Genomic DNA, 15,577 nt, shown 5'->3' with positions numbered 1-15,577 from the left:
TCCTAGTTCCAACCCCAGCTCCCCAACTCCTCTTTGGCCCTCAGGAGGCTATGCCATTTTCCAGGTCACAACAGCCTATTTAAAGAGCCTATTTTTTTATGGAAATGTGAGACATTGCCCACAGAATTTACAGAAAATAAATAGAAAAAATAAATGTAAAAATTACATGCGCTTAATACAATTTTTAAAAGATCAGAGTGCCGGTGAAACGAGAGAGAGAGCTTTGGCCTTTGGAAGGGTTTGGATTGATACCTGTGATTAATGCAGAGGTTGCGTAGCTGACATCTTAATAACGGAGTGAGGGAAGAACTGGGCTTTCAGCGAACGCCTTCCTCCCAACACGATGTCACGTAGCTCACGCTCTTCTACACGACTAGGATTTTCATTTCCATCTCTCAGTGACTCTCTAAACTTTCAAAATATTTTCACTGATGACTATTTAATCTTTCCTTTTTTTGTACAAATTCATCTCTTGTGTGTCAATCAATGCCTTGTTGTACTTGCATTGATAGCGTTGTGGGGCTACAGTGCGAAACCTCATGCTAAACAGGAAAAATATGTACCTGTATACAATTTAGAACGGTTCGAGAAAGAAAATGAGCCATGGAACGATTTCATCTGTTCCTCAGAATGAAATACAACAGGGCAAGTTAAAATGTTACCAGAATAAATATTATTCAGTATAATTCAGCATATTATGCCTGTGTGGTTATGCCTTAATGAAAGAAACACATCCCCAACTCTTCACACATGGCCCATATTCCAGAGTGAGACCAAATGATATCTGGTTTAATTAAAATAAGAGTTTAATTAATACGGAGTGAAATTACCTGGAAGGATAAACAAGAACAGAAGTGAGAAACTGACAGGGCCAGCAGCCCTGCAGATCTTAAAAGTTTTCACTTTAAATATGAGTTAATAAAAGCGCACCATTGATCTGTATCAATGAACACGAACAGGAAGGACACAAGATGCTTCCTTATGGTCGGCCATTTTGAAACTACTGAGTTGAAGGGGCAAACACACACACACACACACACACACACTAGTTAGCTCCTGATGCTTGAGTCATTTTTAAACTATTAAGTGAAGGGTTTTATAAATCCACAAATGCTGAGCAAACACAGGAGGAAGCCGAAGCTGAATCCCCAGGTTTGTCCTTGTGAAATAATTTCTCCTCCTTCGGCGGTTTGCCGAGCCTTGGCTCCCCGGTCCGCTCGTCTCGGCTACCTGCGGTCTCCCAGACAGCGAAAAAGAAGGCGGAGAAGGTGATATGCGCAATTTGTAACGTGCGTATATATCTCGAATTTGAAATGTAAACAGAGAAAGAATGACAAGCCCGCCGCCCTCAAAAACGCTAAAAATAACAGACTGGCCGCGGGCCGCTGTGGAGAGCTCCCTGCATCCGATTACCGCCGTCCGCTCTTAAAACCCTCATTTTTTTCTTCTTTTTTTTCTTCTTTTTTTCTTTTTTTCTTTCTTTTTTTTTAAGGGCTGAGATTTTTCCGTGAGCACCTCGAGAGAGAGAGACGGCGAGCTGGGGGCTCGAAGGCCCCCATCTGGGGCTCCCCCCACCCCCGGGATAATGAACACCAGTGTTCAGGGACGCCTAAAAAACCCACGGGACACAAGGGGCGCCACACGGCACCTCGACTCGGCCGTCTCCAGCTGAATTGTGGGATTGTTTTTTTTTTAATTAAAAAAAAAAAATTTTTTAATTTATTTTAAACTGCAACAGTTGAGGCTGCCTGTTTTCATTCCCCTGGGTAATATTGGTACACATACGGGACAACCTGCTGGAAACATCAAGTTTTTATCAATAGTTGTTCAAATTTGTTTCTATTTTTTATGATTTTTTATAAACTGTTTTAGGGTCCAAGCATTTACAATGTCCAGAAGAGTAAAACTATTCATTGCGTTTATTTAATTTTGCTATGAACAAATAATGTTTATGTCGAAGATATAGCATGTTTTACTTCAATATTGACATAAACATTTGTAGCCATACTGGGATATTTAGCATTTGCTCCCTTGCAGCTTAGCCCCAGGAGTGTAATAATTGACATTTGATTCAGTCTTTTGACATAATTTCGTTAAATTTCCAAACGTATTCCAGCACAAGCCGACACAGTGGTTGGCAGGTTTATGAAATGTCTGTGAAACTGTACGATTCCACTGCTTCACCGCACTTGCCTATGACTTCAGTATCTTTTTGGATGTTCCAGTTATATCATCATGCCTGAAATGTAACCGCATTACGCACAGACACAGTGAAGGGATAAACAGCCACGGAGCTTCCTTCCTGAAATCATGGGCAAACATTTCTCTTTCTTTCTTTCTCTTTATTTATTTATTTTGCTTTTATTGTCATTCCCGAAGAATGCCAGGATATGTGAGAGACATTCTGTCTGTTTTTTTTTTGACAGGAGGACAAAAGGCTTCTTAAGCAGGGCTAGGTACTTTGCTCTACATTAGTGTAAATACCTCTGTGGTTTTTTTGGGGTTTTTTTTTTTTTCACGCCACAATAAGGGCACGCTGTTACCCAGAAACATCTCGGCCTTCTAGGATCTAGCCTCTGTCTGTTCTATGAACACCCCTCATAGAGGCCTGTCTGTTCTATGAACACCCCTCATAGAGGCCTGTCTGTTCTATGAACACCCCTCATAGCAGCCTCTGTCTGTTCTATGAACACCCCTCATAGCAGCCTATGAACACCCCTCATGGCAGCCTCTGTCTGTACTATGAATACTCATAGCAGCTGCTGTCTGCTCTATGAACACTGCTCATAGCAGCCTCTGTTCTATGAACACTCATAGCAGGCTCTGTCTGTTCTATGAACACCCCTCATAGCATGCTCTGTCTGTTCTATAAACACTCCGTATGACAGTGACTCAGTGAGTCAGCGTGTTAGAGGAATAAGGAAACATGATTGCAGGTTTTTTTGGGGTTTTTTCGCGCTGGTAACGCAGATTACCCCAGACGGGCGGTAGGCGGGCGGGGCCGTGCTCCTGGTTTCCGACGCGCTCCGACGAGCCTCCTTATCTCCCGTCTGTCTGGTCTGGGACGTTTACAGCGCTGCCGCGTTTCGCTTTGATCAGCACACAAAGCCGCACGCTTCTATCAGACTGAGAGCGCTCTGCTGTGATGAGGGGTAATTAACCTGCAATGTGTGTCAGTGTGTGTGTGTGTGTGTGTGGGTGTGTGGGTGTGTGGGTGTGTGGGGGGGGGGGGGGGCAAACACCTGACACACCAATTGGAAATCCTGAAGTACAGGTGTCACTGTAAAGCTATTAGTCATCAGTATATCCTGTGTAATTATACTAATAACTATTATTTATTTGATATTTGATAGGTGAAAATGTTTTTCTTATCATCAGACTTCACTGAGTAACACTGAAAGATGAAGACTGCCACCCTCCACCACTACACACACACACACACACAGGAGCATGCACACACACACACACGCACACACACACATACAGGAGCATGCACACACACACACACACATACATACAGGAGCATGCACACACACACACACACACACACACACACACACACACACCGACACACACACACACATACAGGAGCATGCACATACACACACGAGCATGCACACACGCACACACATCACAGGAATACTGCATTTTGTTCATGCACCGTGTACTCGTCCGTCATCAGAAAAGAGCATAACAACATAATTTGTCTTGAGTCACAGTGATGGAGAAAGCCCAAAAGTTTTCCACGTTTTTTTTTTTTTTCCTCCTGCTCTCGTCTCGCAAAGGCAAGACGTCGAAGCCCAGATTTTCCACTCATCGGGAAAAGAGCAAAGCGATTAGCGTTCCGTCTCCTTAGCTCACGGGTTTAACGAGCGACAAATTCTGCGTGTCTGTGAGAACCCCGGGATGAAGTGAAGAAAGGGAACTGTTTACGGGTCAGCGTTGTGGGAAACACGTTCAGCACAGGAAAAACCGCACACTGTGTTACCTGTGTGCTGTGTTACCTGCGCGATTACCTGTGTAAACTGTGCTGTTACTGAGAGGAGGAGAAAAGACCGTATTTTATTTTGTATTTTAACACAAAGCAATGCTTTTGGGTATAAGATACGCACCCACAGTCTAGTATTAAGATGAGGCGAAGAAATTCAGAAGGTTGGTGTGCTGGCTTTGTCAGGGAAATGGATTGTATGCTGATGCATCTCTACAGCACGACAGGCATACAAGCCAGGTACAGTGAAACTACCAATTGTACATTAAAGTACACATATTATACTGTATATAATATAATTATTATTATATACAATATGTAGGATTATATGTATGATAGGTAATTCTTTATAATCTGACTGTACATCTGTGGTGCTGCAGAATAGAAAATATGTGGATTTCTTTTCTGAAATTCTTTCAAGGAAAAATAAAGTTATTCTTTTAATATGACAATACGACAGCATGCCATTGAAGAAGGTAGCATAGCAAGCCAGACTATCATTAGTGTTTCTGAGGACAGTGGCAGTCACCGATGTCTAGACACAGTCTGAGCTTTCACCCACAGGCCTGTCAGTCATTCTCCCATGGACCAATCAGAGGCCGAGAGCCTTCTTTAGGGCCAATCAGACGTCTGCGATGGGCCCTCTGAACAGGCTTGTGGAATGGTACAGGAAGATTAGAGGGAAATATGACTGCTGCTTAGATCTCAGCAGACATCACCAGCCTGAGGCACTCACCTGTCCTCAACCCCGTTTCCTGTGGTTGTGCAAGTCTCACTGTGTGTGTGTGCGAGTGTGTGTGTGTGTGCGTGTGTGTGTGCGAGTGTGTGTGTGTGTGTGTGTGGTGGGTCGATTGGCGAGATTGTGTGTGTAATGTGTGCAGGGTTGTGTTGTGTGTGTGTGTGGGTGGGTAATGTCTGTGTGTGGTGTGTTTGCGCAGTGAAGTGTGGCTCATATTGTGTGTGTGTGTGTGCTGTTTATCCTGTGGGTGGTGTGTGTGTGTGTGTGCGTGTGTGTGTGTGTGTGTGTGTGTGCGTGTGTGTGTGTGTGAGTGTGTGTGTGCGTGTGTGTGCAGTGGGTCTTTTGTATACTCTGGGCCCCTGAAGATTAAGCGTGTTTCAACACACTGATGTACACAGGGAGCACTTTTCCAACGAGCCCCCTCTCCCCCCCCACCCCGAGGTATAAACGACATTATGGGAGTGGAGTAAACATATCCTGAAAAAATAAGAGATGACTGATGTTTTATTGCGCAGTGAAAAGTTTAGGTTTTTCTCATATTGCTTTTCCAAAAGTCTGGCCTTTTTTGTTTATCCTCTGGAGACACAAGGCTGTGGACTGAAAGGGGGAAAAAGAAAAAGGCACAAACGTTGATCTTTTGTGCTGGTGCCAAAGACTGCAATAAAGGGACTTTTGGAGATCGCTGCAGCGGGCTGACTTCCCCAATCCAGAAACTCTGCCAAGGGGTGTGTGTGTGTGTATGTGTGTGTGCGTGTAGGTGTGTGTGTGTGTGCATGTGTGTGTGTGTGTGCGTGTGCGTGTGCGTATGTGTGTGTGTGTGTGCGTTTGCGCACTGACTGCACTTTCCAAGCCATTTTTTCAGGAAACGTAAATAAAAAAACGAAACGCATTATCTTTGCATCTGAGTGGCATTAAACAGGCAGGCGTTTCTCTCCATGTTTGGTTTGTACAGGGACCCGGTGTGGCGGGCGATCTCCGGGGGACCCCAGAGGCGACGCAGTATTTACCACATCCATCGCCGTTCCCCCTGGAACTGGCTTCAATTCCGCGAATCTCAGACGGGGGCCAGGGCCGATGTTTTTTTTTGTTTACGCCATGTGACGACCCCTCCCGCTCCCTGTTAGCGAACGGCAGAGAATGTTTTTGCGAACGCGTTCTCGGGGAAACACGTAAGCAGGTACTCACACAAGCTCGAGTCTCACGCTGGGGGAGGCTGAATACGGCTCAGTGTCCCTAAGCTCTCGGGGGGAGGCGGGAATTATTATTAATTAAATATGTTGTTTGCTGAACAGGTTACTCTACAGGGTTGGAGTCCTGATCTATGTGGTCACTTCTGGCACTACGATATTTACTTCACTCTAGTGTGTTTCTTTTGCACCTCTGCACCTTGAACTATTGCACTTGTTGTACGTCACTCTGGATAAGAGCGTCTGCTAAATGCCTGTAATGTAATAATGTAATGTAATGAATTAAAGTAAGCAAGTATATCATGGGGGAGGGTCAACGGTCCTGAGTTCTGAGGGTGTAAAGGAACAGTGACAGTGGCTGTTGGCAGTCCTTCTGAAGGTTCTCAGTGGTGCGGTGTTGGCTCTGGCTGTCTTCAGTGAAGCAATGATGGTTTCGAGCTCGTTGTGAAGTGGAAGCATGATTGGTTGCTCTGAGCTCGTTGTGATCAGTGGAATGCCATATGATTGGTTGTTCTGAGCTCGTTGTGATCAGTGGAATGCCATATGATTGGTTGTTCTGAGCTCGTTGTGATCAGTGGAATGCCATATGATTGGTTGTTCTGAGCTCGTTGTGATCAGTGGAATGCCATATGATTGGTTGTTCTGAGCTCGTTGTGATCAGTGGAAAGGCATATGATTGGTCACTCTGGGTGAGCTGTCTCAATACCAGTCAGATGGAGTTTTCATCAGGTTGGTCAGAGCCCTTTGGGGTTTGCTATGCGAAGATTTATGATCATAATTTAGATGAGAAACATGATGTGTTTCTATTTGTCCTGAGAAGATATTTCTCAAATGTGTGTGTGTGTTTGTTTGTATGGGAGAGAGGGATGGTGTGTGTTTGTGTGTGTGTGTGTGTGTCTGAGAGAGATGGTGTGTGTTTGTGTGTGTGTGAGAGAGAGATTGTGTGTCAACAACGCAGTTTCACATAATGGCCATTTTGAATAGAGTTCCTCTTCTTGCGGCTACAGTGCAGACGCTGCGGCCCAGTGTAAATAACACAGTAGCACCCCCCCCTCCCCCCACCCTCCACACACACACACACACACACACACTGTCGCTTCCCGTGAGACACAGGTGACACCGCGCTTTTACAAACCCGCCAGGCAAGCCGCCACCTCACCACTCGCACCTTTCCGCGGCGAGACTGGGAGAATTCCCGCCCGCTGCCCCCCCCACCCACTCCCCCCCCCCCCGCTGGCAAACGCTCGCTCCGTTTCAGTTCTTTAAAAAAAAAACTGCCAATTCCTGGCCATTCCGATAACAAACCCTGCAGGGGTAGAGGCGGGGGGGGGCGGGGGGGATTTAAAATATTTTGCTAAAAATCCGAACCCTCAGAGGTGAAAGGTTGCTGTCGGCACACCTGCCCAGTGCTGTACCCCCACCCCCCCCCACCCCTCCACAACACCCCCAAAGTATTACTTGCAATTTATACTGTACGGTGGTGCAGAGCAAAGGTCCTCAAAATGAGTCTCTGGGGTTCCTCAGCGAAATGGAAAAATATTTCCCCTTTAAGGACCCTACATTTTTTTCACATATATAAAAATTACACATAATGTATAATATTCGTTTATGAATGACATATTTTAGGCGTGTGGTTAAAATAACCCGTGTCAGGGTCAGTGCTCATTGGGGCTGGCGAGGGTGTTATTGCTCATGACAGTGTTGTGCGAGCTTTACGGTTTTGCCTTTCAGTTTTAACAGAAATGTCGGATTCCTCTGCATTTTTACAATAAACCGTTTGGAGAGTCTTATTGTAAAAAACGCAAACCATTTTGGGGGAACCATTTGGAGGGTCAAAGAGGAGGGGGGGTGGTGTTCTGAATATTTTGGGTGAAAGTGTATGCCACCTCTCTTCTCTGTAACACCCACAAATGGGGGTCTAGAGCAGGACTTCTCAAGCTGGGGGGGTGGATGGGATGGCTGGGGGTGGGGGGTAGATCCCAAAATTCCTTTTCAAAATAAAAGTATAAGTTAAGCATCGTCGCATTCTTCCTGTATACTGTGTCAAGACTAAATTCAGACCGCATTTACAGTACTACTCTTACAGGCAGGTAATATACCAGAACATGTCAAAACAATACATATTCTAAATATTTACAATATATGGACATATGAAACATGGAATTAATGCTGCTTTCAGATATTCAGAATGTACATGTTTCTATATATACACTGCCGTGAAATATATTGAATATATTTATCATTGTCTTTACCTGAAATATACACAATATATTCCATTTCTGTAAGGATTCTTCTGAGCTCTGTAGAAAGGGTATAGATGTTCTTGAAAAATCTACAAAGAGCAACTATACTCGTTTCTGGTCAGAACTATGAAATTCAGGTGGACTGCTTGGTGTCTCTGGGCTGAGAAACAGAGACTCAGGTGAGATTTATTCACTCCGTCTTCTGTGAACCTGACTTCCATATCACTCACCGTGAGCATCCCTCCACCCCACAGCCTGGCAGAATATCTCTCTCTCTCTCTCTGTCCTCGTCCTCTGCTCTGCCCTCCCCTCTCTTTCTCCTCTCTCTGTCTCTGCCCCTCTTCCTTCTCTCTCTGCTCCTCCCCCCCCTCTCTCTCTCTCTCTCTCTGTCTCTTTCTATCTGCCTTTCTCCATGTTTCCCTTTCTTTCAGTCTCTCTCTTTCTCTATCTCTCTCCCTCCTCTTTATCGCTGTCTGTCTCTCTTGTTCTCTCTGTCTCTCAAGCTCCCTTTCTCTCTGTCTCTCTCTCTCTCTGTCTCTCTCTCTCTCTCTCTCTCTCTCTCTCTGTCAATTCAATTCAATTCAAATATTGAAAAAATATTTTCTTTCTGAAACTTAGAACTCTCTCTCTCTCTCTCTCTCTCCCCTTCTTTCTCTAAATCTCCACTCTGCTGCAATTTTAACTGTCTGAATCCAAGAACAATTGGCCAGGTTCAGAAAGGAAAATAAATATAACATAATAGCTACGAAGAAATAAGCAGGCTTGCAGTTTTTAGGAAACGGTGCGATAGCAGAAATTAATCATTCCAAGGCTGACTGTGTCAGTTCCCTGTTTATAATTCTGTCTCTTTTTATGAATTTGTCTAAACGTCTACTTCTGTGCAGTTTCTTTTCCTCCTTCACCCCCCCACAATCCACCCTCACCTCTACTCGATCCAGGAGAAAGAAAATTAATTTCCTTCTGAAGGGGGGGGTACATTTATAGAAGCTGGGGTTGAAAATAATTCAGGTCTGTGTTACAAGGAGAGCTGGTACTGATTGGACTGCGAAAGCTGCTTGCTTGCTGTCACATTTTACTTGAAATAAGCCCTTGCATCTCTCCAACATAATCTAATGCAAAATGTACATTAATTATGTCAGTTTCATAAACTGACATATTTTCAAAAAAATTCATAGAATATTCAAAAAACATATATATCTGCTAAGAAAACCCCTTTTCCATTCAGAGTGAATGCACCCTGATACCCTCGTCATTCAACAATTAATCCAAATGAAATGATGCAAATATTTCCAAAGCATACACATACACTAACATACACATTCATGTGCGCGTGCACACACACACACAGTATATAAATGTACACAACCCACATACGGGATCCCTTGTTTCTTTCCGAGCTAAATAATTGGCGAAAATCAGGAGTAATTTCTCTGACATAATGAGGGTGCGGTTTAATTAAAGTCATTACACTCTCAGAGAAACTGCAGCCTTTTAATCACATGGAAGGGGGGGGGGGGCATGGTGATTTCACTGATATAATAATCAGAAAAGTCACTGTGTGCTACTACCTTTATCCAGGCGTAATCAAAACTGCTAGTCATTCTCAGTCATCTAAAAACCGGTTTTTAAATTATTTGTTTGTGATGTGTCTGCGGAAAAGTGTGCTCGCAAAGCAGCACCCGTTTAAAAGTTGTGGCCGATACAGTGGCTCTGGCGTAGGAATCAGGACTGACCGACGTGCGCTTGCTCTCGATCGTAGTTTTTCACCCAACCGCGCAAGTTCAAACGGGCGAAACGTTTATTTCTGAAGTTAAGCGACAGCTGCCGTGTCCCTGCCAGTAGCTAGCTCTCTGGTTGTGTTTGCTTTAGTGAATAAAGGGATCTTTATTCATAAATTATTACTGGAAGCGATTTTTTTTTTCAGGTATTTTTCAGCTTTAAATTGTGATCTTTGAACAACCCCCCTTTGTGACTGTCAGTCACTCTATGAACCAATCAAAACCCGCTGTGAATCTTGGTTGGCCCATGCCAGCGAATCACTGATAATTTAATGTTGGAGGTTTGTGAAATTTTCTCTCTGGTCACTTGAGAGCAAATTGAATAAAATGTATAAAATACAAGAAAAGTAGCTTACTGTTACATTAAGTTACAGTTTTTTATGTTTTCTGCTCAGCACTGACTACAGACAAACTGTGTCTGTGAAGAAAACAAAAGGACACAAAATAAAGAATAGATGAAAGTTAATTGTTAGTAAAAGATAAGGAATTTCTTTTTCTTTTTTTAGTTTGAAGCCACTCATTTAAAAATAACATGAACAGCGTTTGCTTCAGAATGTTCGGGAAACATCCTCTTCACGTTCTGCATCCGATTTCACTGAAGGAATGTGTAAACCAAGCGTTCAGAAGCTGACGCTGATTTTTTTAACGACTGGGATGTTGTTGGTTTTTTTTTATACAGTATTTCGCATCACCGATGTTTGTTATTGTATACCATTTTGAAACGAGCCACCCTTCTGGAACAGGTCTCCTCAGCATAATAGCGTCCGTACCTGAAAGGGCCAGCCTGGTATCAGAGAGACAGATAAACAAGAGTAAGATTTGCATGGCGGTCTCTCGAATGAGGAAGTGGGAGCAGCTGAGAGTTGAGGTTTCAGCCCGTCCCGCCTCTCTGATGAATACCTGCGTTATCTGCCACCTGGACGGCCAGGTAGGCTTCCGAGCACACCTGGGGAAGCGAGCGAGCGAGCCACGCCAAGGTACCCACCTGGGCGTGCGGGCGGCGGCGTCCGAGGCCCGGAGGAATTCCCCTGCGGCTCGACTCACCTGTCCCCAGGTAAGGCCCCGCGGACGAGGAAGTGCAGGCCGCGCGCCACGGCCCGGCTCAAGTGCCGGCGGCACGCTTTCTGGGCCTCGTCTGATTGGTCGGGGAGGATTAGCCACAGTCGCCACGGTGCTTCCTCTCTCAAACCACCCCCCCCCCCCCCACCATTCCTCGTGCCTGTGCGCTCAATCGATTAATTTTTAATTATTTTGTTTCTAAAATGAGGAAAAAGGCGTTGCCGTTATCGGCAAAAACAACGTCTTCTGCCCGCTCTCTGTGGAGTTCTGTTTTTTGAGTTGAGGAACTGGTGTCGCTTTCAGACAAAATAAACACGCATCGGAGACAGCAGTCCTGCACCCGTCACCCTAACTGTCCTTTCGCTCAGTTCATTAGTCCCCTTTGGAAATGGAAATACCAAAAAATAGTGTGAAATAGATTGAAATAACACACACTGTGAACATATTTCAGCACATCAGAATTTACAAATGACTGCCAGTTTCAGTTCAATGTGTATTTTTGCAAACTGGCACCAGATATATTTATCAATTATGTTTTTAAAAACTGCAGTTAGCTTTTACGGTGTATAGTGTAACATGTGCGCCGCAGTGTGTGTGTGTGTGTGTGTGCGTGGAAATCTGTGATGTGTATGAGTGTGTGTGCCTGAGTATTTGTTAGAGATAGGTGGGTGGAGGTTGGGGTGAGTGGAGGTTGAGATGGGTGTTATAGCTCAGGTGGATGGAAGTTGGGGTGAGTGGAGGTTGAGATGGGTGTTATAGCTCAGGTGGATGGAGGTTGGGATGGGTGTTATAGCTCAGGTGGATGGAGGTTGGGGTGGGTGGAGGTTGGGATGGGTGTTATAGCTCAGGTGGATGGAGGTTGGGGTGGGTGGAGGTTGAGATGGCTGTTATAGCTCAGGTGGATGGAGGTTGGGGTGGGTGGAGGTGAGAGGGTTATGCTCAGGTGGATGGAGGTGGGGTGGGTGGAGGTTGAATGCTGTATAGCTCGGGGATGAGGTGGGGTGGAGTGGATGGGTTATATCAGGTGGATGGAGGTTGGGGTGGGTGGAGGTTGAGATGGGTGTTATAACTGCAGAGGTATGGATTTTCAGACAAAGGAGCTCTTCATCCTAGAACCCTGTAGGGCTGTATCACTTCTCTAAATTACCCACAACTCCCAGCATCCCTCACAACCATCGTCAGCAACAGGTCTCACAGAGTCTCCTATTTCCTGATCCTGTACATACACACGACAATGAGGACATTCATGTGTACACATCAACCCTTGTCCGGTCTCATTTTAATTTTATTCACAATTTCCATGGAATTGGAAGGACCCCGAGTTTGTTTTGAATTGCGCTCTGCCATTTCACACCGCGTCTAACTTCGTTTATCATGTTTATTTTTAACCCCCACCCCCACCCCCCACAACCGTTTCTCCCTTCCTTTCTCACTTGGTTTGCCGGGTTTGAGCTGAAGATCAGAGCAGCACCGGGGGATTTATCGGGGGAAGGGAAGCTCTGCAGAGAGCCAGAAGTCAGGAGAAGGCTGGAGACACAGCGGGGCTTTTTCGTCACGACTGTGTTGGTTTTTTGTTTTTTTTTGGTTTTTTTTCGTCGTTGACCGTGACCGGATTGGCCGTCTCAGCCGGTTAGCAGTCAGAGCCGTCGCGTCCGGCGGACGCTCGAGCGCGAAACTGCGCGGTTGCGCGTTTCCACGGTAACGCGCAGGAGGGGGGGGCTGCAATGTAAACGAGCAGGAGGCGACCTGCGAGGCGAGATCCGCGTACGCCTGGGCGATGACCTCAGCGGAGGCGTCGCTGCGCGGCCGTCCCCAGAGGAGGGGCGTGGCGGCGGGCGGCGGCCGCGGTCAGAGGGGGAGAACGTTTCGCGGGTCGGTGGCAGCCGTTACTACAGCGAGGGGGGGAGACCCTGAGGTCACGGCGGAGGAGCTGCTCTGTCTGTCTCCACATCCCCACAGGCAGCAGGTAGGAGGGGGGGAGAGGGGGAAGCAGTGTAGCATAATGGGTAAGGAACTGGACTTGTCACCTGAAGGTTGTGGGTTCGATTCCCCGAACAGGACACAGTACATAGGCTACTTAGCCTGCATCGCTTCAGTACATATGCGCAGCTGTATGAATGTATAAATCCTCCTCGCTCTGCAGCCAGTGGCAGAGCCCTCAGACAGCAGGCACAGCAGGCTCGTACCCAGACGGGGCTGGCTTTGACCTTTCACCCCAAAAATGAGGTGCAAACACAGAGACGGTCAGCTGCTCTGGGCTGATTGGATAAGCAGCAGCGCTCGCCACAAGGAGAGGGAGGGCGAAAGAGAGGGCGGGAGTGGGGGGAGACAGGGAGCGAGGGAGACAGAGAGCGAAAGAGAGTGAGGGAGTGGGGGGAGACAGGGAGCGAGAGAGAGGGAAAGAGAGAAAGAGAGAGGGGGGAAGAGAGAGTGAGAAAGAGAGGGAGCGAGAGAGAGAGAGAGAGAGAGAGGGCCATAAATCACCCCTTCATCAGTCGGAGGTGATGAGGATTAGCAGTCTCGGTGGGGGCTGCTGAAGACATTTTCGGCTCGGGGTGGGGGGGGACGGGGGGGGGGCGGGGCGGGGGCGGGAGGGGGGGGGGGACGGGGGGGGGGGTGTAAATGGCGGCAGGCGAGTTTAGCGCTGATAGGCCCTGTGGGCTTTCTCCTAATTACACACTTAAGAGAGCGGAGTGAGGGACCGGGGGGGGGGGGCGCACGCCGCGCTGCCACACACCCCGGCCTTCTGAGACCCCCCCCCCCCCCTTTACGGCCGCGCTCGGCCCAGAACTCAGAGCGCAGTGAATCAGCGTGACGGGCTCAGGCGCGTTCGTCTGCGCTCGCCCGCACCTGCGCGTGTGCAGACGCACCGTGTGCAGCAGGTGGGATTCCTCACTCAGCGACTGCAAGCTCTACACACTCACCGCTCAGGAAGGGAAACCAAACACATACACACACACACTCACACACACATACACAAACACACACATGCACACACGCGCGCACACACACATACACACACACACACTCACACACTCACACACAAACACACACATGCACACATGCACACACACACACATACACACACATACACTCACACACACATGCACACACGCGCGCACACACACATACACACACACACACACACTCACACACAAACACACACATACACACACACACACTCACACACAAACACACACATACACACATACACACACGTGCGCACACACTCACACACAAACACACACATACACACATGCACACACGCGCGCACACACACATACACACACACACACTCACACACAAACACACACATGCACACACGCGCGCACACACACATACACACACACACACACACTCACACACAAACACACACATGCACGCACGCGTGCACACACACAAACACACACACACTCACACACAAACACACACATGCACGCACGCGTGCACACACACACATGCACTTTCAATTCAATTTTATTTCTTTTTACAGAAAACCTTTTACAGAGAACTGTCACAAAGACACAGAGTAGCAAGGCAGGAGACAGAGAAAAAAGAGCAAAAAGAGCAAACACCAGGCCTGAACCCCAAATAGCAGGTACATGAGGTAAAAACACTCCCAGTGGGGAGAAAACCCTCAAAGAGCGGCAAGAAAAAAACTCCCCATTGGGAAGAAATCTCAAAAGGAACCCAGCTATAGAGGGGAAGACACACATGTACACACACACACACTCAGACACACATACAGACACAGCTTGTTGTACTGCTGTAGTATACTTTGGTGTGTGCAGTACATTTATTTGCAGTAATGTACTAAAGTGAAATGGAAAATGTATTATTATTATTATTATTATCATCATCATCATCATCATCATCATCATCATTATTTAGGATAATTTATCATTTATTGTTATTATTTGGCAGAAGAGAGAATTACATCAAAGTAACCCAAAGTAAACCCTTTCATATTTGCTGGCTTTGTGTAGACGGCGCTTGTGGCTCAGAAGCCAGGGCGGTGAGCTGTCTGTTTATGTTTCAGCCTCCCTAACGATGCACGGGCACTCAAGGCCCGCGTCACACAGTGAAAAGCACACGCCAATCAGCAGTACACGTCCTGAGGGGTGTGCGTACAATTTCACCCAAAGGCCAAAATCTCTTCATTATAAATCTCCGTTTGCACATTAAACTTTTATTCATTTAAAATTTTTTTTTATTAAACATGTAGTGTTTTAATGATGTTCCACCTTCACTCACTGGTCTGGGAATGCCATTAGTCAGGTCTGGCACTGCTATTCGCACACCTCAGGCAGACTTATGTTCGCTAACATTGTAAGTTTCTCTGAATAAGAGCATCTCCTAAATAAATGTAATATAATATAATACTTATAATGAATACATATATGCGCCCTCTGTTTATTTGAAACAGTTTATAAGCACTTAGGATACATGTTCAAGCCACCAGAAGGAATCATTCTGGAGGTTCAGCGAATGCTTGTGAACTTTTTCGGTCAGGCCAGCACGGGGTGTGAGGAGCTGTTTATTACCTCTCTGTGGGTGGAGGTCTGTGGGCTGTGTGCTCGGGG

The sequence above is a fragment of the Anguilla rostrata genome, chromosome 2 (genome assembly GCF_018555375.3).
Source record: "Anguilla rostrata isolate EN2019 chromosome 2, ASM1855537v3, whole genome shotgun sequence".
NCBI classification, from domain to species: Eukaryota; Metazoa; Chordata; class Actinopteri; order Anguilliformes; family Anguillidae; genus Anguilla; species Anguilla rostrata.
This window is presented reverse-complemented; position numbering follows the sequence as displayed.